This window comes from Rhineura floridana, chromosome 6 (assembly GCF_030035675.1).
Source record: "Rhineura floridana isolate rRhiFlo1 chromosome 6, rRhiFlo1.hap2, whole genome shotgun sequence".
In the NCBI taxonomy this organism is placed as follows: domain Eukaryota; kingdom Metazoa; phylum Chordata; class Lepidosauria; order Squamata; family Rhineuridae; genus Rhineura; species Rhineura floridana.
The window spans coordinates 36686764-36711959 of NC_084485.1; the positions used below are offsets into that span (position 1 = coordinate 36686764).

At 42.0% G+C, this 25196-nt stretch overlaps 1 protein-coding gene across 8 annotated transcripts in view; it reads left to right on the plus strand.

Annotated features, from left to right (window-relative positions):
- Positions 1 to 8571: 8571 nt before the first annotated feature.
- The window catches only part of ZHX3 (zinc fingers and homeoboxes 3), a 68315-nt gene continuing 51690 nt past the window's right edge, over positions 8572 to 25196 (plus strand). For all 8 annotated transcript variants that reach the window (XM_061631477.1, XM_061631480.1, XM_061631482.1 and 5 more), the window contains exon 1: positions 8572 to 8907. The gene's annotated coding sequence lies outside the window, so the exon portion shown is untranslated. The remainder of the gene's footprint in view (positions 8908 to 25196) is intronic.

The following is a 25196-nucleotide window of genomic DNA, read 5'->3' on the forward strand; positions in this document are numbered from 1 at the left end:
TAATCATGGGTAGAGCCTGCTGGATCATGCCAAAGGCCCATCTAGCCCAACATCTCACAGTAGCCAACCACCAACAGACACATAGCATTTTTAAAATCTAACCACCCCCACCTGGAATATAAAACTTCCATACTGCTCTCAGATCTAAAAGATATTCACACATATTTATATCTTATCTAAACTTAAATACAACAAAAGAATGGTTGCTTGTACTTTTAAATTCTATTATCCAACATGTTAAGCAATTGCTCATAAGTGTTTCACAATAATGCAAAAATGTTATCAAACACGGTGTCTAGTGGGTTAAGGTCAGATTTGGGGTGTGGATCTGGTGAGGAAAAAAATCTTGTTGGCAACACTGATGGGCAGAGTCATTTCAAAATGCAGCCAGAGAAAACCGTCTGCTTCTGAAGCAACTAGTGTGTCTGCACTGCAGCCTTGTTCACACTGCAATTTATTGTGAGATTGGTGCTGCTTGCACCCCCATTTAATTTGCATGGTTCACATGATGTTGCAAGCAATCAGCTGCTGTCGCAGTTTTCCCGTATCAACTCAATCCAATTCTAATGTGAAAAGGAAAAGAAAAACCATCTCGGTTTCACTGCACTTCTCCGTGTAAGTGCTTTGCCTCAATGTTTTTTTAGTGGGTGGGCTCTCTTTTGCTCCATTGCCACGTCCCTCTCTCGCTGCTGCCTGCAAAAGCTGTGGCGGCTGCTGCCTACTTTGCCTTTCACTCACGCAGGGTGGTTCATGACAGATGCTCTTGGAGGTCGCTGATTCATAGGGTCGCCATAAGTCGTAATCAACTTGACGGCACATAACAACAACCCTTCTATTCAGTTTCATAGAGTTTGGTTTCAATTGTACCCCCACTCAGGAGAGGTGTGCAATGAAACAATGACAAGAAACAATGAAACTGACAAAAAACCCTCCCTTTCTCCATTAGCAATATCAATATTTCGGAGGGAGTAAACATGTAACATTAGGGGTGGGGCCAGAAGGAAACAGCAATACTGGTTTTTGCATGGAAACAGCCTTGGTTGCCCTGTATGATGGCCTTTGTCGGGAGAGAGAAAGGGGGAGTGGGACTCTGTTGTTTCTTCTTGATCTCTCAGCGGCTTTCGATACCATAGACCAGCCTTTCCCAACCAGTGTGCCTCCAGATGTTGTTGGACCACAACTCCCATCAGCCTCAGCCATTGGCAATGCTGGGTGAGGCTGATGGGAGTTATAGTCCAACAACATCTGGAGGCACACTGGTTGGGAAAGGCTGCCATAGACCATGGTATCCTTCTGGGAAGACTGGCTGAGTTGGGAATGGGAGGGACTGCATGGCGGTGATTTAGCTCCTACGTGACTGGTCGGCTCCGGAAAGTGGTGCTTGGGGAACATTGCTCGGCACCCTGGACTCTCCACTATAGGGTTCCGCAGGGGTCAGTTCTGTCCCCTATGCTGTTCAACATCTACATGAAACTGTTGGGTGTGGTCATCTGGAGCTTTGGAGTGCATTGTCATCAGTATGTGCTGAACCGGTGCCTCACTGTGACAATGGACTAGATGAGGGCTAATAAACTGAGGCTCAATCCAGACAAGACTGAGATGCTGTTACTGGGTGGCTCTTCTGACCGGATGGTGGATATCCAACCTGTCCTGGATGGGGTTGCACTCCCCCTGAAGGAGCAGGTTTGTAGTTTGGGGGTTCTCCTAGAACCATCTCTGTCACTTGAGGTAGCCTCGATGACATGGAGTGCCTTCTACCAACTTCAGTTGGTGGCCCAGCTATACCCCTATCTCGACAGGAATAATCTGGCTTCAGTTGTCCAGGCTCTGGTAACCTCCAAGCTAGATTACTGCAATGCGCTCTACGTGAGGCTGCCTTTGAAGACAGTTCGCAATCTGCAGCTCATGCAAAATGCAGCGGCCAGATTGGTAACAGGGACCAGATGATCCGAACATATAAAACCGATTTTGGCCTGCTTGCATTGGCTGCCTGTATGTTTCTGAGCTCGATTCAAGGTGTTGGTTTTAACCTATAAAGCCTTACATGGCTTGGGACCACAATACCTGATGGAATGCCTCTCTCAATACGAACCCACCCCTACAGTACGCTCAACATCAAAGGCCCTCTTCCGGGTGCCTACTTGGAGGGAAGCTGGGAGTCTGGCAACAAGGGAGCGGACCTTCTCAGTGGTGGTCCCCAAATTATGGAATGATCTCTCTGACGAGGTGCGCCCGGCGCCCACACTGTTATCTTTTCGGCACCAGGTCAAGACTTTCCTCTTCTCCCAGGCATTTTAGCATGTGTTTTAAATTGTTTTTAAAAGATGTTTTTAAATTTGTATATTTGTTTTTAATGTTTTTAGCCTATTAGATGTGTCATCAAAATTGTACGGACGGTTCTTTCTACATAAATTATTGGAATGGGACTCCAAACATTCCATTATCTACGAAAAACAGGCCGGATTCAGGAAAGGCAGGAGTACAGTAGATCAGGCCTACGTTCTTCACCATCTAATAAAAAAAACCACAGTGGGGCCAAGTAGGTCCCTTTATGTGGCATTTGTTGATTTTACTTCTGCCTTCGATTCAATCGATAGAGATTTGTTGTGGTACAAACAAGGTCAAACTAGCATTGATAAAAGATTACTGTGGCTGATTAGGTCCCTCCATCAGGCAAATTTCTTGCGGGTTCGACTTGGGATGAACGGAGTCCTCTCGCAAGAAATTCCAGCTGAAAGGGGAGTCAAACAAGGGTGTTTACTGGCCCCTTTTCTTTTTAACTTTTTTATAAATGATATCATCCCCACAATGGCCTCTCCCTCTTTCTTCCCTCCAGCAGTGGGGACCAGGAAGATTTCGTCACTATTATATGCAGATGATTTGGTCCTGTTCTCCTTAAATAAAGTTGGTTTAAAACTGATGCTGATCCGACTGGAAGGATATTGTAAAAATCATCGTCTGCATGTTAATTACTCTAAAACTAAAATAATGATCTGTGGGAAACATAAGAAATCTAAATCAAACTGGACTCTTAACGGGCAGTCACTAGTACAGGTGCAGTCTTTTAAATACTTAGGTATAAACTTTAGTGATAGGCTCTTGTGGAATCCTCAGTTGAAGGCCACCAAATTAATGGGTGTTAGAGTCATGGGACAATTAAGAAGGTTTTTTTTATACGCGGGGGGGACAGTTGATCAACCCAATGGTAAAAATTTTCACGGCTAAAGTTCTGCCAAAAATCCTATATGGATCTGAGCTTTGGGGCGGTTCACTCAAACCGCGGCTCAAGGTCCTCCAAAACACATTTATCAGACAGATCTTGGGGCTCCCCCGAGGAACACCGTCTGCACATTTAAGAGCTGAATTAGGCCTTCCCTCTCTCGCCGCGAGAATAGATCTGGCTTATTTAAGGTATTGGAAGAGAATTTCTGTCATGGAGGATACCTCTTTTACAAAGCTTTGCTGGCACGAGCAACATTGGATGGGTGGGTGGGTTCAAGGGTGCCAGGCAATACTGGAATTTTACAATCTCTCCCAAAAGGACCTTCTGGCGCTCAACCCCTCTGACCTCCGAAATTTGGTTTTTGACCATGACACCAATCAAGATCGGGCAATAATAGTTACAGCTCCTTTTTCATCCTGGTTTCCCCGCCTCAAACTCAATCATGCTAAACCCTGCTATTTTGACACTTTGACACATGCCCCTCTACGAAGAGCATTCACCAACCTTCGATTCCAAACAATGACCACAGCCTATCTTGAAGGTAGATATATGGGTATTCCGTCAGAGGAACAACATTGTGTCTTCGGATGTAAGGCACCTGAAGATTTAGAGCATTATTTACTCATTTGTCCCCTGTACCAGGACCCCAGATGCAAATTTTTAGTACCCTTGATCAGTTTTCTAGGAGGGATCTTTAGTGATAACTTGGTGGTGGAGCTCTTGGCTCACAAACATAAGCAGGTCACTTTTGCGGTGGCAAATTTTGCCTTAGCTGCAAAAAAACTAAGAGCAAATTATGTTAAAGCCAAATGAACATAGGTCTGATATGTTGGCGTGTTTTAAGCTGTACAAGTTTAAATGTTTACTGTGTTTTATTCAGTGGCCTATGGCTAAATGCAATAAAGATTGATGATGATGAGTTATTGTAAACCACCCAGAGAGCTTCGGCTATGAGGCGGTATATAAATACAATAAATAAATACTAAACCTTTCCAGAGGAATGCCTACTTGTGTGAAGGGAAAACAGTGGATTTTAAGGTAGGAAGTGTGAACTTTGCAAATCAATCGCGATGGCAAAAGCTGCGTCTTTACTGCAAAGTTTAGCTCCCGTGAGAATGAGCACACATCAGATCAGCCTCAAAATGTTTCAGAGTACAATTCTCATGCTGATTGGGGTTGATAGGAGTGGTAGTGCAAAACATCTGGAGGACACCAGATGAGTGATGGCTGAGCTAAAGCAACACTTTCACTTGCATGTCCTTCCCATTTCCATTATCTGAGATTATCTGAGGAGTTCTGCTGAGGGTTCTGCCACTGTTAAGCTATGAGCTTTCTCAGCGTTGGCTCTGTATCTTTGAAACTCCCTTCCCAAAAACGCTCACATCCCCAGTTCCCCCTGGCATCTCCAGCAACAATGATCAGGTAGCAAGTGATGGGATGGACCTTGGAGAGATGCTGTCAGCCAAAGCAGACAATATCAGCCAAGATGGACAAATAAGCTGACCTTGCATAAGGCAGCTTATGTCCCTCCTGCCTCAATGCAGGCATAGCTGCAGCCATTACCCATAGTAGACCTATGGCACTGACATAGGTCACCTCTGAATGTAAAGCACATAACTTCCCCCAAAGAATTCTGGGGACTGTAGTTTGTTAAGGATGCTGATAATTGTAGTTCTGTGAAGGGCAAACTACAGGGTTCTTTGGGGAAAGTCGTGTGCTTTAAATGTATGGTGTGGCAGTGCCCATAATGTAGTTATATAACAGCATTTGCACCATGCTGCTGTTGGTGAGAAGAAGGCAACGCTCTTGGATGGAGAAGTGGTCCTCAATATATGATTGGATTCCAGCTCCAGTCACCCTCATCCAGCAGGACCAATTGTTAGGGAGGATGGAAGCTACAGTCTAGCAACATCCACAGGACCACCAGTTCTCTATTTCTGTCCAAGCAACTAATATACTATAAAGCTCCACAGAAAATTGCCACAATTCTTCTTTGGACTTTCCTAGTAGTACTCAGAGACAGGAGGGGTCCTGAGAAAGGGGGGAGAGGGAAATGCAACTTTGCCCTCTCTGTAATTAATATACTGTTGCTTAGGTGTGGCAGAATATGCCACTGTTTGTACCATAATCAAAAGCCGATCTTCAGGATGGGGCAGTTAAATATTGTTGTCCCATTGAAATCAGTGGGTGCCTTTCCAGTGACTCAGCCACAGGGTAAAGACTATAGACGGGTGTGCACAAATACATAATTAACTAAACAGGCTGTGCTGGAAGTCATCCTGGAATGGAAATGGTAGGAATGCGAGAACTATATTGGCACATATCTTTATTTATGAAGTCACACCCACATGCATGAAACAAGTTTATGTTCTTTTGGTCTGAAGGAGTGAGGACTAGAAGCCTGATAAAATGTACCTTTTTAGAAATGGTCAACACATTGTTTAAAATAAATGTAACTGGTTGTAAACTACTGTGTTACTTTCTGAAACTGTTATTTCCCCCCAAAGTGTTCTCAGGATAAGCAGTGTCTGGTGTTTTGTGAGGGTTTTTTTCCCAGGCATTGTATTCATTTCAATAATAATAACAGCAATAATAACACCTGCAGGGAGGGTGTTGCTAAATGATTAGGGCTGCAGTCTGTGCACATTTACTTGGAAGCGCCATTACACACAGTGGCATGCATGCTTTGGCACTGCATCTGTAGATATTTTCCCTTTGTAATCTCTTCTCATGGGAGGGGCAGAGAGAAAAATAAACCCCAATTGGTGTTTTTGAAGTAGTTCTCTGGAATATGATCAAATGAGAACGCCTTCTCCCCCTCCCGCAACATAGTATTGTCCCATTGCTTGGTCTTATTACAGCAAATGGAAGAAGTGTCCCTAAAGAACAACTTGCCTAAGCTGTAGTCCTTTATATACTTACCTGTAAGTCCCATTCAAGTTAATGGGACTTTCTACAGAGGATTGCACTTTTATGGACTCCTGTTTTCTGAGATCTTAAAAAAAGCATTGGACAGATATCTGGCAAGCATAGTTCAATGCTTTGAGACATTACACAATAGCACAAAACAGACACCATCTATTTTGAGGATGTTACTGAAAAATTAATAGTTTCAGAAAATGACACAGTTGTTTCCAACTATTTACATTAATTACAAGCAATGTAGACACTTCTTTTAAAAGGTACCTTGGCTAGGTTTCTCTAAATATCAGCTCTATCCTATTCTGGCCCAAAAGCATACTGTATGAACTTCACCTTTATATAAAGGCCTCCTGTCAGAGTCTGCCTCAGAGCTCTCATTTCAAGGCCTCTTTCCCCTTCCCTGTTGTTTATCCATGGCAGTGATGGAAGGGGCCAGAACCTGGCCAAGTGTGGCCCAGTTGAGATAAGTAGGCAATGCTACTCTCTGCTTTTCCCAGTTTATAGTGCAATCCTAAATACATCTATTCAGTGACCAGTGGGTTCAATGGTGCTTACTTCCTGGTAAGTGGGGTAGGAGGACTGCAACCTAAATCTTACCGGGACTTCTTTTTAGATCTGAATGTGCATTCAGAGATGTATGAATTTTGAACTAATTCTTTCAGAAATATTTTGACCATGACCACCCCAGGAAAACTATTTGCTCATTGGCCTTGATCACTATCAAATCTGCTTGAACGGTGATATTAAAATAGTCTAGTTGGTGGGTGGGTTTCAGCATTGCACTGCAATACAAATATTGGGTAAGTGGCAGGACCTGTGCCAATTTGTGCACTGACCCTTGTGGCAGGACAGCATCACACTCCAAAACTGTACCCTTTCACAAGCCCCCTGTTAACTGGTTCCATGTGCCATCTGACCCTATACAGGGTCACCAACCTTTTTAGGTTCATGGGTAGCTTTGGATTTTTGAGCAAGTGTTCCTGACCACTTCTATCTCACCTGGTTAAGTTCCCGCCTCCCAAGTGACAGAAAAAAGTACACACACACATCTTGCTTTTCCAAGGGATCTGAGTAAAGTTCTGTTCTGGCAGCACTGGTGTGACTTTTTTTTGTCTTTTAGCAATGCTAAACAGGAAAACTGAAAAATAATTATTTCTCCAGATCTCCTGCTTTGTTTTTTTAAAAAATGGATTTCACTATGTATTATTTTATTGATTTCTCCCACAACCATCTTCCTGGTTTGGAAGGGAAAATGTCTGACTCTTTAGGCCTAACATAAAATGAAGTGTGTGCATGCAAGCTTATATTGAATTGTGAATTCCTGGATGTGTGCTAGTGCACAATTCCTAGGGAATATTTTTGTTTAGTCTACTATGTTATGATTTTTCCTTGTATTTCTTGTACTTAATTTATATGCAATGTTTATACTAAAGAGGATGTTTTGTTCAGTTAATTGTGTTTTACTGATTGTGTTTTTTTGTATCTGCTGTTGTAAGATGTTTTGATTTATGTTGTAGACCACCTGGAGTTTTAGTTCAAATATAAGCAGTATATAAATGGTGTAAATAAATAAACCCTGGGACAACACAATGTTGTTGTTTTTTTAAAAAGGTGGGTGCACAGCTCAGCTGGTTCCTACACACATGCCCCATTTGTGCAAAATTAACACATTTGAATCAACAAGCTGGAAGGTGGGGACAAAGACAAAAGGAAGTGGCTATTGGTATGGGGATTGTGAAATGCAGGTTTGGTCTTCAGCTGCAAATCTGCATTAGTGTGTGGACTAATGAGGTCAAATCTGAATGGAGACAAAGGCGGATTCCAAGCCAGATCCAGCCGAAATGGGGACAAGCCCTTTGATGTCTTTAAAAGAGGATTAGACAGATTCATGGAGGAAAAACCTATCCGCGGCTAACAATCAGGATGGCTATGCTCTGCCTCCGATGTCGGCGGAAGCGTGCCTCGAAATGGCAAGTGGGGTGAGCGTTCATGCGCTCATGTCCTCCTCCTCGGCTTTTCCCATCGGTATCTGATGGGCCACTGAGAACAAGAAACGGGACTAGATGGGCATTTGGCCTGGTCTAGGACTATGTTCAGCATGGTGTCCGTTTTGCTATAGAGAGGCATGTGCCTGGGTGGATGGGTAGCTGCGGGTCCCTTTAATATTTCTGCTCTCTTACGGTGAGGGAATCTAGATCCCCCCCCTTTTAATTCAAAGGAGAACGTGGAGAAGAAGAGTGAAAAGGAAAAGCAGAAAATCGAAAACGTAGAAGTAACTTCTGATGGGGTGGGGTAGAGGGCAGGGTAAAGGAGTGAAGGGAAAATAACCCCAAGAGAAAAAAAAGAAAATTGGGAAATATTCTCTCACCCCCAGCTAGCTAAGCAACGTCGTACCGACTCTACTCAGCCACCAGAGCGCATGCGTACGCACTGGGGCCGACGCTGGTTACGTCATCCCCCTCAGGGCTCAGCTCCCTTCCCCCCTCCTCTCAAGATTATAGTATTGCCAATTCGCGCTGTTTGCTGCGCCCGCCCGCGCCGGGCTGTCCTCTTTCCCCACTCTCTCCTACTTCCCAGCCCAGCGAGTCTACGGAGTCCATCCCCCTAGCATTACGTCGGCTCCGTGGCGTCGGTTCAATAGCCCCCCTCCCTCACACAGGACGGAGCCACAGTTGGGGCCTCGGCAGCTGGGTAGCAGGAGGCGCCTCCTTCTCTCTTCTTGTTGGGACTCGGAGCCGGCGGGGAAGCTACGACTGGAGGAGGTGAGTCCTGGAGACTCTTCATGGGATATATCCCTGTCTCCCTCCCCGCCCTCCAGTTCTGGACTCTTGTCCCTTACGCTGCCCATGGTGGGCGCACTCGGTTACTCCCATCCGGGGGGTTCACTCGCTCTACAAACCCTGACATTTCATTCTCAGCCACTGCCTCGGTGCCACCCTCGCCCCTCTTCTCACGCCCCCCTTCTCGCGCCCCGTTTCTCGCAGCTATCCCTTTTCCTCATCCATATGCCTTGATATCTGCCCCCCCCCATTTCTTTCCTCTCTAGGATCTCTCCAAGCGCCCCCTCCCACTTCGTTTTGACCCTTTCCCCTGCCCTGTGCTTTCCCATTACCCGCCCCTTAGGCTCCCAGGCTGTCATTCCTTCTCCCACTCTCACCCTGCTTTTCTGGGCAGTGTTTTCTCTCGCACCCACGTCCATTTCCCTTTGTCTTACCCAGAAACACCACCACCGCACTCTTTCACTACCTTGCCAAATACTTAATCCCCCTGGGCGTCCCTCCCCACCACTCACTCCCACCGGGATGGCCACCCCATCTACTCATGCGGTGGTGTTTGCTTTTGTGAGTCCTTCCTCTTGCGTTCTGTAGTCCTCCTTACTTTTTTGCTATACTACTCAGTCCAGCCACACTCTTGTCATCTTTCCCAGCTTGATACAGGCTCCTCTCATCCCTAGACTTTGCCCACCTCTCAATTTTCTACTCCTGTCCTGAATGGGTTTAGTTCTGACAGCCTGTCTCTCACCTGAAGAAGAATGGCAAGAATTAGAGAGCAATGTGTACTACCTTTGTGAAACTTTTCTAGGCTTCTGACTTCTATGTCTCCTTAATACTGTTATTGTTCTGACTTTCTATTTACTTTACTTCCCATTCATTTCTGCAGGGCCATATTCATTGTGGCTCTGATTTCTTATAAACCTAACAATGGCTACTCGGAAGTTAGTCCTATTGAATTCAGTGGGGCTTATCCCAGGTAAGTGGGGTTAGGATTGCAGACTTACTTCTGAATCCCACCAGGATCTTCAGTTGTACCTTCAGCCTCACTGGAGAACTCCTTTTCTTTTGATTACCTGACAACCTGCAATATGGATCATAATAATACTGTCTAACCTTACAGCAGAGGTGTGGAACCTCAGATGTTGTTGGAATACAACTCCCTTCAGCCACAGCTAGCATGGCCACTGATCAGGGATTGTGGGCATTGTAGTCCAACAACATTGAGAGGGCCACAGATTCCCCACCCATACTTTGCCGGATTCTAAGGTTTACAACTAGATAATTGAAAGCACTATACAAATATTAATTGATATTAATAATAATCATAATTCCCCATATTTCCTCCCTTTTGGGGTTTTGTTGCAAATGTCCTATTTCCATCCTATAACCTACTGCCTTCATATTTTATCTCCCGCTGTCTTTTAGATGGACTTCCTACTTCTAGTAAGGTTCTGCAATATTTTGCTAGGAAGAGGAAAGGAAAGCTTTGAGGACAATTATACTTGTCCCCTAAGGATGCCATGCCTAGCCATGTTAATCTGGTGTGCATGTGTGTGTGTGTGTGTGTGTGTGTGTGTGTGTGTGGCCTTGGCAATGGAGTGATGTAGCATCTTGAAGACTAACACATTTAGTGTGGCCTAGAAACTTAGATGCCTGTGGTATTGTTCTCATTAGACAATATGTATGTGTATCTCTGTCTATATATAGATGCACACACAAACAGAAAAAAAGGGGGAAATGTAAACATTGAGGTTAAAAGGCCATGAAATACCAAAAAGTCTATTATAATTTTGTATCTACTGTGGGCATTATATATTTGCTGGTTTTATTGTACTGGTTTTTATGGAGATAGTTGTAAACCACTCTGGAATTTCTAATGAAGGGTGTTATATGGGCATTTTAATAACGCACATACACACATATCTTAAAAACAATCTCTATCTGATGAAGTGGACTCTTATCCATGAAAGTGATGCTATCTGTAAGTACCTAAGGTGTCACAAGATTTTTCTGGTTGTTTATACTAAGGAAAGGGCAATGGGCATATCTTGAGGTCAAAAAGCTGTTCTGAAAGTTGCAATAGAAAGATGGTGTTGTGGAAGGAGAGAAAGTTGATTCAGACAAATCTTTTTGTAATTTAAAGATGAATTGTTTATTGGCATGGCTATGTTCACTCTTAAAAAAAAACACTATTTTGTTCAGAGGTTGCCTATTTTATGTACAGTAAGAATATATTATATAAATTACCTTGTAATACATCGTATTGGTTTTCATAGAATGTGAATGTCTCCCTCCGTACAACATGGTGCACCCTGCCCCAAATATTTCTGAGGACTGAAAATCTGGATTTTACACATAGAACTGAGATTCTTCAGGATGTCATAATTTGATATTTGTGTGTTGAATGGCAGTCTGGAGGTGATGTGCGCAGTTAATGGATGACAGTTGAGAGCAGTTGGTATGTGCGTCACAGTAGCATAGGGTTGTATTGTTCCATTGATTGACCATGATGTTGCATGCATGCCAGCTTGTGGTGAACTGTATATTTACCTGTGTAGTTTCTCATTTATAATCTTGTCTCTCTCTAAAAGGCAGCTAACAACACAATCCACTTTGGAAGATGCTGTTATTTCAGCCAGATCACAGCATGTCAACTGTATTTGGTATATTAAAATAAGCACTCACTTTTTCTTTTGGGCCTTTCTCTTTTTAAAAACAACATCATGTTAAGTACTTTGTTTAAAACTGATGCTTAGAACTAACGAATTTATTTTCTTTAGTGGCCATTTGGCTGGAGCAGTTACCTACAGAAGCATGCCACAACTCTTGGGCTGCAATCCAATACATTGCTGAGAGGTAAGCTCCACTGGGTTCAATAGGGCTTACTTCCAGGTAAGTGTGTATTGGATTGCAGCCTTGGTCTTTATTCTTTGAAATACAGCTAATAGTTTTTATGCAGTGGTTAGTACTAGCTGAGAACTTTTTTACTTTTATTTATTTTATTTAAAGATTTCTTTATATCCTCATCCTCAGCTAAAAAAGGCATCCAGAGTAGCTTACAAATCACCCCGTCCCCATGACAGTCCCCACCTTCAGGCTTACAATTTAAAAAGACATAACACAAAAGAAAAATGGATTGGGAGAGATGAGGAAATAAACAATTTCAAGTTCAAGTTCTTGGTTGCATGTTATCCTATTGACCAGCTAGGATGGAAAGGTTTAAGGAGAGGAGGCACTAAAAGTTGCTGGTCTCTCAGCTGTACCTACGAAAACTTAACATGGTTGCTTCTCCTATGTACAATATGATTTTAACACAAAACAACATTTTTTTTAAAGTGTAGTTTTGTGCAGAGTGAGTTCAGTCGCATATGGAAAATTTAGGATTCCAGCTCAGCTCACCCCTGGCCTAGACTCTGTGCCGTTAGCAAGTCACATTACACACACAGTTTGAGGGAACATCCACCAATTTTTATTTTAAATTACAAGCAGCTGCAGGAGACTACTATTTTGAATGAAGGACCAGCAACAGTATACTAATGCTTAAATCTTTCCCCTTGCATTGGTTGTTGTTTCGAATCTGCCCCAGCTGCTTTTCTCCCTATGGGGAAAAGGTATGGGGGCCTTATATGTTGTGCTGCAGTGGTAAAAGCAGGTGGAAGCAATTTTGAGTGAAAAATGATTGGCAGGAACAGAGTTAAGTCCACAAGCCCTTCCACTGCTCCCAAGTTTTGCTTCTATTTTTTTTTTTTTAAGTCAGAGCAAAGTTAGATGTGATTGCATATAAGGTATAGTTTGGTTTTATCGGTCTGGATTTTTAATCTGTATAATAGGAATAATAGTTACTTGCCTTACAGGATTATTATGATGAAAGAGAATTTTTTAAATAAAGCACATTACAAGTGTTACATAAATAAAGAATAACAGTAATAATAACTAACTGAAGCTATAGCTGTGAAGTGATTTGAAGATGATTGCTTGAAGAATTTGCAGCAATTATTAGGGCCAACACCTGGCTCTTCTCATCCTAACCTAAAGCCTGGATTTTTGCTTCTCCTAATGCCAGGAACCAAAGCTAATATATCATTGACAGGAGTAGTGTTGTAATCAGACATTCTGTAAGACTTGTGTTTATAGTCTCAGCAGGCAAGACCTCACTGGACTTGGAGACCTCTTATTTGCACGCAGCTCACTGCAAAGGATCTTGGGAATTGGAAATGTTTTAGTAGAATGCCAATCCCAGATGGAAAGAGCATGTGCAGGGGTCTTGCGTCACTTTCACTTGGATGGTTAACATTTCTGGGAAATGACTGGTCTGGAATTAGAATGTTTTAAAAACTCTCCTGCAGGTTTGTAGAAAGGAATATATTCTTCCTGAAATCTAATGCTTTATGGTCTCCCCAAACATTCTTCTCCCCCTCCTCAAGTCCTTTCTTTTTATCCCTTCCCCAACCCCAAGTTTCTAATCACAGTTGTTGGGAACAAACATAGCGTAACCATTTATTCTTTCAGGCATTTTTTTCCATCTACAATTTTAATTTAGCTTCGAGTTTACTCTGTGTTCTTTCCATGCAACCACTTGTATTTGCTAGTCCCAAAGTTGGGATCATTGTGTCCTAAGAAACTTTGATGGCAAATTCTCCATGGATATGGGAGAGCCAAATGTTTTCTCATGTGCTGGAGCAGCTAATGATGAATGAATTTTATTTTTTCCTCTTTAAAGATGGAGGATGACAAAAGAGCAACAAAATCAAGTGGAGCAGAGAACTGTTAGGAAGTGGAATGGAATAAATTGAAAAGAGAATTGTCTTTCTAGCAGAAGAGAGGTTTTGCTGAATTATAGCTAAGTTAATTAAGTTGGCAGGGTGTTGAAGTGTTGTAATTCTAGTTAAGGTTTGATAATAACAATTTTTAACATTCATCTTCCCTTTCTCCCGATGATCAATGTTATCGTACAATCATATGCATGCTTATTCACGAGTAGATCTCCACTGTGGCCAATGTGAGCGTATTCCCATATAAGTATGTATAGGATTGCAGCTTGACTGTGGAAGGTGCTTTACAAAACTTCTGTCATACTTGTATGTAAATATTCATATTGATACTCCTACAGATCTATATTAATCTGTGTGGGAAGAGAAGCCGAGAAGCATATTTCTCCAGTTTGTTCGTCAAGGACTCTGCTCGAAGTAAACATACAAATCTATACAAGACTGTCTTATATGATCAGACCATGTGTAGCCCAGCAAAACTGGGAATACACAAGGGTTGAACGTGGGACTTTATGCATGCAAATGCATATGAACATAGGAAACTGTCAAGTACCAGGTCAGACTGTCTGTCTAGCTCAGTATTATTTACTGACTGGCAGTGGCTATCCAGGATCTCACTATGGCTATGGTCATAGCTATGGTCATAGCTATGGTCATGATGGCTGTGGTTATACATTTATATCCCATCTTTCCTCCAAGAAGCTCAAAGGTGGTGTATTTGATTCTCCCCCTCCCCATTTTATTCTCATAACAAAACTGTAAGGTAGGTTAGGCTGTGTGTAACTGGCCCAAAGTTACTTGGTGAGCATGATGGCTGAGTGGGGTTTCAAACCCTGTTCTCTCAGGTCTTAGTCAGATTCTGTAACCACTACACTATGCTAGCTCTACATAGATCTGTGCTGGAGAAGAAGAGCAGGTTAGGGATATTGCGCTCATGTCTGGTTATGGGCTTCACAGAGGCATCTGACTGACCACGACAGGAAATACGAAGTTCGACTAGACAGGTTTTGGTCTAACCAGCAGGGCTCTTCTTGACTTCTATAGGAGCAAAACAAAACAAGAACTTTTCCAGATGGCCTTGAGGCAGACACGCTATCAGCCTCTTACTATTTTTGTTAATAGCATTTTTGTATCATTTTACCAACAGTCCTGTGAAGTTGATCTTTCATGTGTCCATTATACTTATACAGTATTGGAACAAAGACTAATAGCCACCTGTCCCACACTAACTTGGCACTTGACATCATGAATCCATTTCTGCTATTCTGGTTTCTGATCCATACTGTGCCTCATTTATCAGTGAGAGTGAAATTAGTAGAACTTGTTGATGCCGTAAGACAAACAAAAGTACTTGTACTGAACATTTTTTGGAATTTAAATAAACAGTGCCTTGTAAAAGTAATTGGACCCCTGACCAGTGCTCTCATATTACTGAATTACAAATGGTGCATTGTAATTTTGTTCTGTATGATATTTCATTTTGAAATACTGAAACTCAGAATCAGTTGTAAGGTGACATTGGTTTTATGTTGGAAAATGTTTGTAAGAAACATAAAAAACTGAAACATGTTGCTTAGGATAGGTAAAACCGACCATGGGGAGGGAGGCCTGAAGTGGGCAGGGGAGAAGGAAGGAGAGGATGAAGGGAGGAGAAATGGAGAGGAGAGGGGAATGAGGGGAAAGGCAAGTCTGATCATTTGCATGCTTATTGAGTTCAGTGGGATTTACTCCCGTGCAATCATGGCTTGGATAGGTAAAACTGGGGGGGGGGGAAGATGAGAGTAGATGGAAGAAGGGGGAGGGGGAGGGGGAAGGAGGGGATTGGAAGGGGAGGGCTGAGGAAAGGGGCAAAAGGGAGGTGATGGGAGGTAGGAGGAGGGGCAGGCAGGTTTGATCATTTGCATGCTTATTGAGTTCAATGGGATTTACACCCGTGCAATCATGCTTAGGATAGGTAAAACTGACCATGGGGGAGGAGGAGGGGGAGGGCAGAAGGAAGGGGAAGGATGAGGAGGAGATGGGAAGGGGATGGGGGAGGGGAAGAAGGGGTGAAGGAAGAGGAAGGGGCTAGGAAAGAAGAGGAAAGAGGGCAGGTTTGATCATTTGCATGCTTTTTTAGTTCAGTGGATTTACTCCTGTGCAGTCATGCTTAGGATAGGTGAAACTGACCTGGGGGAGGGGAGGAAGGAGGAACGGAGGGGGAGGGAGGGAGGGCAAGAGGAAGGGGAGGGAAGGAGATTGGATGGGTGGGCACTGGGCAGAGGGGAAGCCCCTTTCCTTTCCAAAAGGAAAACATTGTGAACAGTATCATTGCTTTTCAGGATTTCCCCCACCTTTTTATTCTACAGCAGGCACATGTAGCCTCCCACCCAAATTTAAACCAAAGATGTCCCTGGCCACATCCACAAACAAATGACAAATAGGCTGCCTTCATGTTGATTCCAACTTTTGGTCACCCGGGTTTTCATGGTAAGTGGTATTCAGAGGTGGCTTACCATTGCCTTCCTCTGAGGCTGAGAGGCAGTGACTGGCCCAAAGTCACCCAGTGAGCTTCATGGCTGTGTGGGGATTCGAACCCTGGTCTCCCAGGTCATAGTCCAACAATCTAACCACTACACCACACTGGCTCTCTGGCCACATCTACACCAGACCTTTATTTCACTTTAGACAGTCATGGCTTCTCCCAGAGAATCCTGGGAATTGTAGTTAGTGAAGGGTCCTGAGATTTGCTAGGAAAGCCATATTCCCCTCACAGAGATACAATCCTCAGAAAAGGGCCTGACTGTTAAACCACTCTGGCCACTGGAGCTCTGTCAGGGAATAGGAGTCTCTTCCCACCTCCCTTAACAAACTACACTTCCCAGGATTCTTTGGGGGAAGCCATGACTGTCTAAAGTGAAATAAAGGTCTGGTGTTGGTGTGGTCCTCTGATTAGGCAAGCCCAGCAGCTGTGAGTCTGGCTTTTAGAACACTGACAATTGGTTCTTACTGAGCATGCCCAGCCTTATCATTGAGTTGAATGCTAAATTTCTTAAATTAATTAAAAATCAGCCAGGCATTTTTTTAACTTTTAAACTGCAGAAGATGAAGGTCAGAGTATGGGACAAAGTCAGTAATAGGATTACAGGTACTCTGTGAACATGGGTGATTTTTAATTAATTTCAGTAAATTATGAGAACTCTGACAGAAAAAAAGCCAAGAGGAATCTGGTTTTTTTACACTCTGAACTCTCAGTTCTCTGACTGTTTTGTGTATCGCCATGAAAACTTTAAGAGTTGTTAAGCAAACGTTTCTGAGTTCAGAACTATAAGATTTGTAAGGTTTTGTTTTGAAATAAGCTTGTGGGAATCATCAGAATGGCATGGGTATTTTCAATTTAATATTGCGGAATGCAAAAAATCCATGCTGACTGAAGTATGCAGCCATTCTTGTGGCTGTATAATATCCTGTGACATTAACCATGAAACCATAAGGCCTGATTCAGACAAGCAACAGAATGGATCACATGGAGGCAGCTCCAATGGGAAAGTGTTTTTTTGTGAAGTGGCCTTCTTGTGGCTACCTTTTCACCACGATATTGCAAGCCATGCATTTCTCTTGCTTTTCATTTCATTGTTGGCAAAGCATCTTACCAAACAGGGTTACCTCATGTCTGGGAAATACGGGTTTGCTTTTCACATTGGAGTTAGTTTCATCTGAAGGTGTGTGTTCACCTTCATGGTGACACCAAAGACTTTGCAAGAGTGGAAAAATACTAGATTCACAAGAGGAGTACATAGCAATTTTTTTAAAAAAATTCAGCCCAACTAAAGAACTGATACCTAAAACTGCTCTGGTTATCCAAAAAGTGATGTGGCTTATCTAAGAAATACAAAAACAATGTCTTATGGGTCTTCAAACACTAACATATAGGGATGGTGGAGAAATTTGATTCAGTTAACATATAAATGTAAATTTGCCTAATTCACTCTTTTTAAAATACTGTGCAGACTGAAGCACTGCCATCCTTCGAAATTCATACTTCTCAAAATTTTACAGTGCAGTTCTTCAGCAAAGTAATGTGTACAGAAATGCATATGCCAAGGCCAAGTGTGCATAAAATGCATAGGTGCATGAAAATAACATACAAAAATGTATTGAATTAGGAAAAACATGCTTTACAAAAATGCGTATATCAGAAAAAATTGCTTAAAATGTGTACGATTAGGAGAAATTTGTGCTACAATGCTGATGAATTTTCATGAGGACTTTTTAAAAGGTTGCAAACTGATGTGTTGATATGGAGAACTGAATTTAAGACTGGGAATATGAGAAACTGAGAGAAATGAAAACTGACAGACTTGCCCACCCTGGTGATCACAGTTAATGTGGGCTTACTGTGGCTACTTTATCAGATCTTTTTCTTTCCAGAAATAAAAACATTTTTTTAAAGTGCAAGTCAGTGCACACCCTGGAATGCCCCTTTTTTGGGGCTTCTGCCCGCCCTCCATCTGCTGGGCTGGCTGTACCCGGTGGTGCCAGCAGGCTCCTGTCAGCACCACAGCTCAGCTGGACTGGAGGGCTGCTGCAGGCGGAGACCGGCATAGTCTGGGCTTCACAGCATCCAACACCCCAGCCCAGAGGAAATGTGAGTTGGATTGCGCTCTAAAGCAGCAACCCATGTTCCTAACCTTTTGATACTGTGTTGACTTTTTTTAGATGGTGCAATCAAGAATGATTGTGGTAATTGGAATAGTAACCCCCCTTTTTAGCCTCCATTCCCTTGTTTCCTGAAAATGTAATACCAATTTAAATCATTTTCCCACTGTGTTGGACTTTGGGGCATTTTTTTTTTACTGCAGCAGAAGCAGATGTGGTTAAACATAGGTTCAGGGTCTCTTAAAGTTTCATTTTACTTGTAATCAGTCAAACTAACCACACTGTTCTAGCTGTGGGAACAAGAAACATATCTCTGGTGTGATATTAATCTTCCTGCATGCTATTTTGATCAACCAGTGTAAACCACACTCTCTTTCAGTATCAATAGTGATGCTTTCCAAAAAAAAATAGTGATGCTTGCCACTTCTTCCAAGGCACTGTTTTGAAAAAGCAATAATCCTGTCTGTAGTTTATCTTCTTAAATCAAGGGGGAGCGCTGCTCAGTATTTGGCTTGAAGAATTCATAAGAAATCCAAATCACCTTGGGAAGCATGGAGCCTACATGGAGTGGTTTATTTCATTCTGAGTCAACAATTACTCAATTACTCAAATGTTCTAGCCCTGCGCTGCACTCTTGATGTGTTAATGCTGAGCCATCTGGCTCTTAACAAGCTTCAAAATTAAGATATTAAACACTCTCAGATTTGTCAGATCTCTTTTAAGGGTAGACTTGTCACTGGTAGGATTGACTTGTCACTAGTAGGATTGATGTGTTTCTCTACCCCTCTTGAATCTCGCCTGGCTTCTGTGTTTTAAGCTATCTTCTTGTATGCAGCCTAGTGTTTGAAAAGTATGAAGATCAGATTCACAAAACTTCAGGTGCAGGCTGGATTGACTTACCAGAGTTAAGCAGTTCAGCATTGGAGGTATTTCCTGAGTACCTGTTTAGTTTGTCTGAGGGAATAATGTTGTATGATGTAGACTAGGGGTTCCCAAATTATGGCCCGTGGACCAGCAGCTGCCCATGAGCTTAATTCATATGGTCCATGGGATGTCCAGTCTAAATAGTGATGTTGCTTTTTAATTTTATTTGTATTTCTTACATTGCATTTTATTGTATTACAATTTGAATTTGATAGAATGCAACTTGTAATACAATATAAGAAATAAAAGGCAACAAAAATGCAATTAAAAATCATGCATCATCTTGCATGGTACATTACAATTCCTACAACAGGCTGAAAAAAACAAGTGGTCCATCAAGACCATCAACAATTTCCAAGGGGTTTTTCAGGGAAAAACGTTTGGGAACCACTGATACAGACTTTCCACTGGGTATCCGTATATCAATTTGATGGTGGTAATCAGAGTGGATCCTGTGGTAGTTCCAGTGTTAAATCAAACATAAGCTGTCAGTGTGAATTCATCCATTGTTTGCATTGTGTTCACTGAAGTTGAATGTAGTACGCTGGAAATGCATATGTTCTGTCCAAAAGGTAAGACATTAATGCTTCAGGTTCATTACCATCACAGTAAGACAATTCTGTTGCTGACAGAAGCCACTGAGATGAATTCTCAAATATTTGGTTGGGGTCTGGAGGGCATATGCCAACAACTACCCTAAAATTTCTTGCTGACATCAAATTCCATATCTCTTTTATGAATGTGGTGCTAACATTATGGTATGAGGACGTGTCAACAATAGGTCATTAATGTGTATGTGGGTCGCTGTTTCCATGTGCATGTTTGTCCAGTCATGAGCACTATCAATTTTATGCCTCTGAAAATTACCTTGATGATTCTTATCCACATTAGTGCGAGGTGCTTGATGAGATGTATTTATGTTGTATGTTGTTATACCCTCCCCTCAGTTAGTACTTCCCTGCCCACCATAACTTCCAGAAACCTGCCCAGTTGTGGGCATTAACACAAATATTTGTTTACACTTGTGCAGTACCTTTTACATTTTTTAATTGCTGAAGTACAAGTTTTCTGATATTCTAGATTTGCACAGAAGAGCAGTCAAAAATGAAAAAAGTGTGTTGCTGCAAGCCAGGCAAAGATTTGGAGTCATTGGTGTGAAAGGCTGCTGCTTCCTTTCCTTCCCTTTTCCTTTCCCACCTCCTGTAACTACAAGGTCTATTTTTGTTTTTAATATAGCTGCTTTATGTAATTTATTTATTCGATTTCTTAGTTGCTCATCTGGCTGGCTACCCAGCCACTCTTCTGTGCAAAATAAAAATACCATGAAATAACTGGTGGAAAAGGCAGGCTACATTCTTTCCTTTGGGCTGATGGGAGGGGTGTGGTGATGTATGGTATTCAGTGAAACAACTTACCCACACAATGCACTTTAGTGTATCCACAGTTGGGTAACGTGATTTTATACTGGATTTTCTGCCATTATCAAATTATCTATGGATTGGGAAAAAACATTAGTGGGGGAAGTGTGGACTGCAGCTTGGATAAAGAGGATGGTGTGTGGATGCTGCCACAAACACATAGACATAGGTGGCCTCAAATCTACATTAAACCCCAGTGTTGATGAGCCCTAGGTCAGTAGTGACCTGCATTCTTGTGGTGGTGGAAGTCAATGCAGAAAATGGGCCTTGGCAGACAATACCCTAATATTGATAGAAAAGGGAGATCTGAGCTAGAAGGAGCTTATTTGAGTACACTAGGAGCTCTACTGAACAATGAATTACTGCAGCCAATCTAGGAACTTTTTTGCTTGTTAATGTTACGAATTCTCTTGTGCATAGAGCAATACTTATTTAATTTATGACAGAAAATGAAATAAAGGAAGATGCCTGCATGGTTCTCTGTGTATAGCAGCTAGGATAACAATGCAAACCAAATACATGTCTGCTGCAACTTCATGGGATTGGTTCAGGTGATGCGGCCTGATGACATGGACAAGAGGCTTGTGCCAATGCAGCCAGCAATGTTTTCTCTTGATGCTTGTCCTGCTTTGGCTTATTAAAGTTTGCTGAGGGAGTATGACTGAGTGGATCCAGGGTGTGGTCATCATGTTGTGGAATTGAGTGGTCCCAGCTGCCCTGAAAAAGACGGTGATCTGACTGCTCCTGAAAAAACTCACGCTGGACCCGCTGATTTGTGACAACTACCGCTTGGTCGCAAATAATGTCTGTTTAGGGAAGGTAATCGAGAGGGTTGTGGCGCAGCAATTGCAAGTACCCTTGGACGAGACAGACATTTGACCAAATGTGAATGCCTGCATTTGCCTATATTAGGTGCTTGCTAATCGCTAAAGACCATAAAGCTAAACCAAATTATTCTTGAGAGAGAATTCTATTTGATAATCAGATTCCACCTACTTGTCCCTTTTCACCTCTTAAAAGCGATTGAGAAGGAAAACCCAAGGTTCACTCCCTGTAAAATGCTTTTCTTTTTCCTTTCTTGGTTTTTGAAAGAAAGAAAGGACCTCTTTCCACCTGGTAAGCTTATGAAGGGAGAGTAGAATGTCACTTTCTCCCCCTCCCAGGTCAATGATGATGTGTTTCCCACCCTATGGGGCATCTGTAAGCACTGTGGAGTAATATCTCTCTTTTAGAAGGCAAGCTACTTATAGATGTAATTAGCCCACCACAGCATCTTGAGCATTGGTATTAAATTTATAAATGGGAAGCTGCCTCTAGGGCTTCAAAAATTATAAATATATAAAGAATGGTTATGGTATAATATAGTACAGTAGGGCCCCGCTTATACGGCGGGTTAGGACCAGGCCCCCGCCATAAAGTGGAAATCGCCGTAAAGCGGAACCCATTGACTATAATGGGTCGCGCCGCGTGAAAATGCCGTGAAAATACCACAAAATGCCGCAAAAGCGGCTTTAAAATGGGGAATTTCCCCTAATTGAAAGCCGCCGCATCAGTGGAATGCCAGAAAACAGAATGCCGTAAAGCAGGGTCCTACTGTAACCTAGAAGAATCTTAAGTGTATTTCTTTGAGGGGAAGGAATAAATTATCTTTGAATCTGTGAAGGTGTGAGCAAATGGGGTGCATCACAGGACACCTCATGGGGATTAAGGTAGGTCATGTCCATTTGCCTCAAGTTAATGGCCCCTTGACACACCTCAACTACTGTTCTCACAAAGAGGGACAGTTTGGAGAGCCAGGAATAAGCGATGTCCCAAAAGGTAACAGCTGTGGTCAGTATGTTTGCACAGCCAAATACCACTAGCAGCGTTTAGCAATGTCTGTCTGGTTGCATAGGTAGGGCAGTAGACTCCAGTTAAAAGCAGTAGGTGACTAACGCATTTGCTCTTTAAAACAAAGGAAAAAGCCAGAAGAACGAGAGCTAAGAACACTTCTGTATTAGTGGTCAAGAAAGATCAGCTAAGGAGAGTAAACAGGCTGGCTCTTTTTTTAATTAACAAAATAAGAAGTCACCTGTTTGAGATCATGTTGTGAACTGCCTTGTCTACAAAGTTTCTTTTACTTTCTATAGACTGTCTTGCAGGCCAAACACCTTTGGTAACAAGCCTGTAATTATCTACAGTTGCTTAGGTTTCTAGATCAAATAAAATGTATCTCTCTCAGATAACAACACTCTATTTTTTTTCTGGGTATGAAAATATATAGTCTGGTTTTTTAATGGAAAGGTGAATAAGCTGTTCTAGAGCCAGATTACCAATGTGAATTTTTAGACTAGGGGACATCACCTGAAGGGAAGACTTACAGTCTGTGTTTAGCATACTGGGAGATAAAAGCACATTTATTGTACAAAAATGGATAAAACCTTGAGTAACAGACTTTTGGTCAGGGCTAATTTGTGCTTGCATTTTGTTTTACTTATTTTATATCCTGTCTTTCACATACTGTGGTCTGTTTCACATGTAATGCTAAGGCAAACCATGGGTTAGCATGAATTAGCAAACATGCAGACTCCTGGAAAGGAGATTGTAGCAGCCTTGCTCCTCCCCGGTCATTTTGTTGCTGCATATGCCACCCAAAACACAGGCTTGTTGTTTAGCTTTCTCCAGGCAAACGGCAAGCTGTAACCAAGGTTTGTCCTTAGCTTAGTGTTATATACGAACAAAGGAGTCATAGTCACAAGATATCTTGCAAAATGGAATGATAACTACTGAAAAATATGCCAGTAGAATATATCATAAAATTGGCAGTAAACTTACAAATCACTAAACTACTAAGAACATCCTCAAATATATAAGCCAGCGAGGGACCTGGTGAGCATCCTTGGGAGATTCAGACCCTGCTTCTTGTAGCAACTAGTCTAGCTTCAAAGGGCCAAAGCACTTGGAGCAAAGACTCTGAAGTTGATCTTGGTTGTATATCGCTGGGGGAGGGGCTCATATGGCATGGGCACAATCATAATTTGAATAGGATTTATACTTTAGATAGAAATTAGAAACTTTTTAATTTTTTTGTACATTGTATTGCTTTATTGATGTATTGCTTTATTGATGTATTGCCTTGTTGATGTATTTTTATATTTGTGTTTACTTTTTCTGTAAGCTGCCTTGAGGGCCGTTTGGCCGAAAGGTGGGGTATAAATAAACATTAACATAACATAATTTTCTTTACCTTGGAAGTCTAACCCAGCTATTCAAATAGCATGTTTTTTCTTTTCTTTAAAGTGCACTCTTTAACTTGTGAGTAGGTCAAGTATACGTTGCAGATAGCTTTACTTGGGGAGAGGGGCTTGATGGGAAGTAAAATGGAAATAGACTGCCTTCAAGTTGATCCCAGCATGGTTTTCATGGTAAGCGGTATTCAGAGGGGGGTTACCATTGCCTTCATCTGAGGCTGAGGTCACCCAGTGAGCTTCATGGCTGTGTGTGGATTTGAATCCCAGGTCTCCCAGGTCTCCCAGGTCGTAGTCCAACACACTAACTGCTACCCCACACTGGGAAGTAACCCTGAAGTTAAATGTTAATTTGAAAAAAAAATGTAGCCACAACACATACATATTTATACATGTAATACGTAATCCCCTTTTCAACATAAATGTTACTGTTGGATCCAAGTAAACACTAACTTTTTTTACGCCATCCAGTCTTTCCCTCAATTTTTATTGGCACATTTCGTGGCCTAACTTTATAGTGTTGAACATTACAAATTATTTGTCTAATTACTGTTAGGCGCAAACTCTCCGGAATATCCTCTAGAGGGAATGGGGCTGTGGAATAAAACATCTGAATGTTTTGAAGCCATGGAGAAAAATAAGTATTGCCTCTTTCTCCATCCCCGTTCTTTAGAAAACAAATTTGGTGAAATGTAAGCCACAGGCCTCAAAACACAACTTTACATCTTTAAAAGAGAACATTTCAAACAGCTTTCTTCTCGTATTTCCAAACAAAGCTGTTGGAAATATTAAGACAAAAATTTTCATTTGGAGGTTGTTGTTTTAAAATGAAAAATTCACCCCCCTTCCTAAAGTTCTTGAGTTTTTCAACAGGCCTATAAGCCGTTAGAAGTGCTCTGCCAGGCAAAATAGTTTAGTCTAAAGTTCTGAGATCAAATGCAGGTCAAGTTTTCTGCTGTACAAGTAAAAGTTTAAGGAGAAGGCAAAGTGATTGAATTTCCCACTGATGAGAAGAAATGATACGTAAATTCCGAGAGAAAGGGAATGTGCACTTTGCTGCTGTATATGTGGATTGACCTTTCGTTCCATAACTCTTCATCTGGCCTCCTTTGAAGCTAAGAAACTGTGTTACTAAGCAGTAGGGTGGAACTGCACATTATCTCTGCAAACCTTTTTCTTTAATTTCAGTGTTTTTTGAAAATCGCAAATGCAATTTCTTCTGAGTTTTGTCTTGTCAAAGTAACTTCTTAAAGACATATCTTTACTATATGACAGTGGTTCCCAAACTTTTTTCTCTCTGT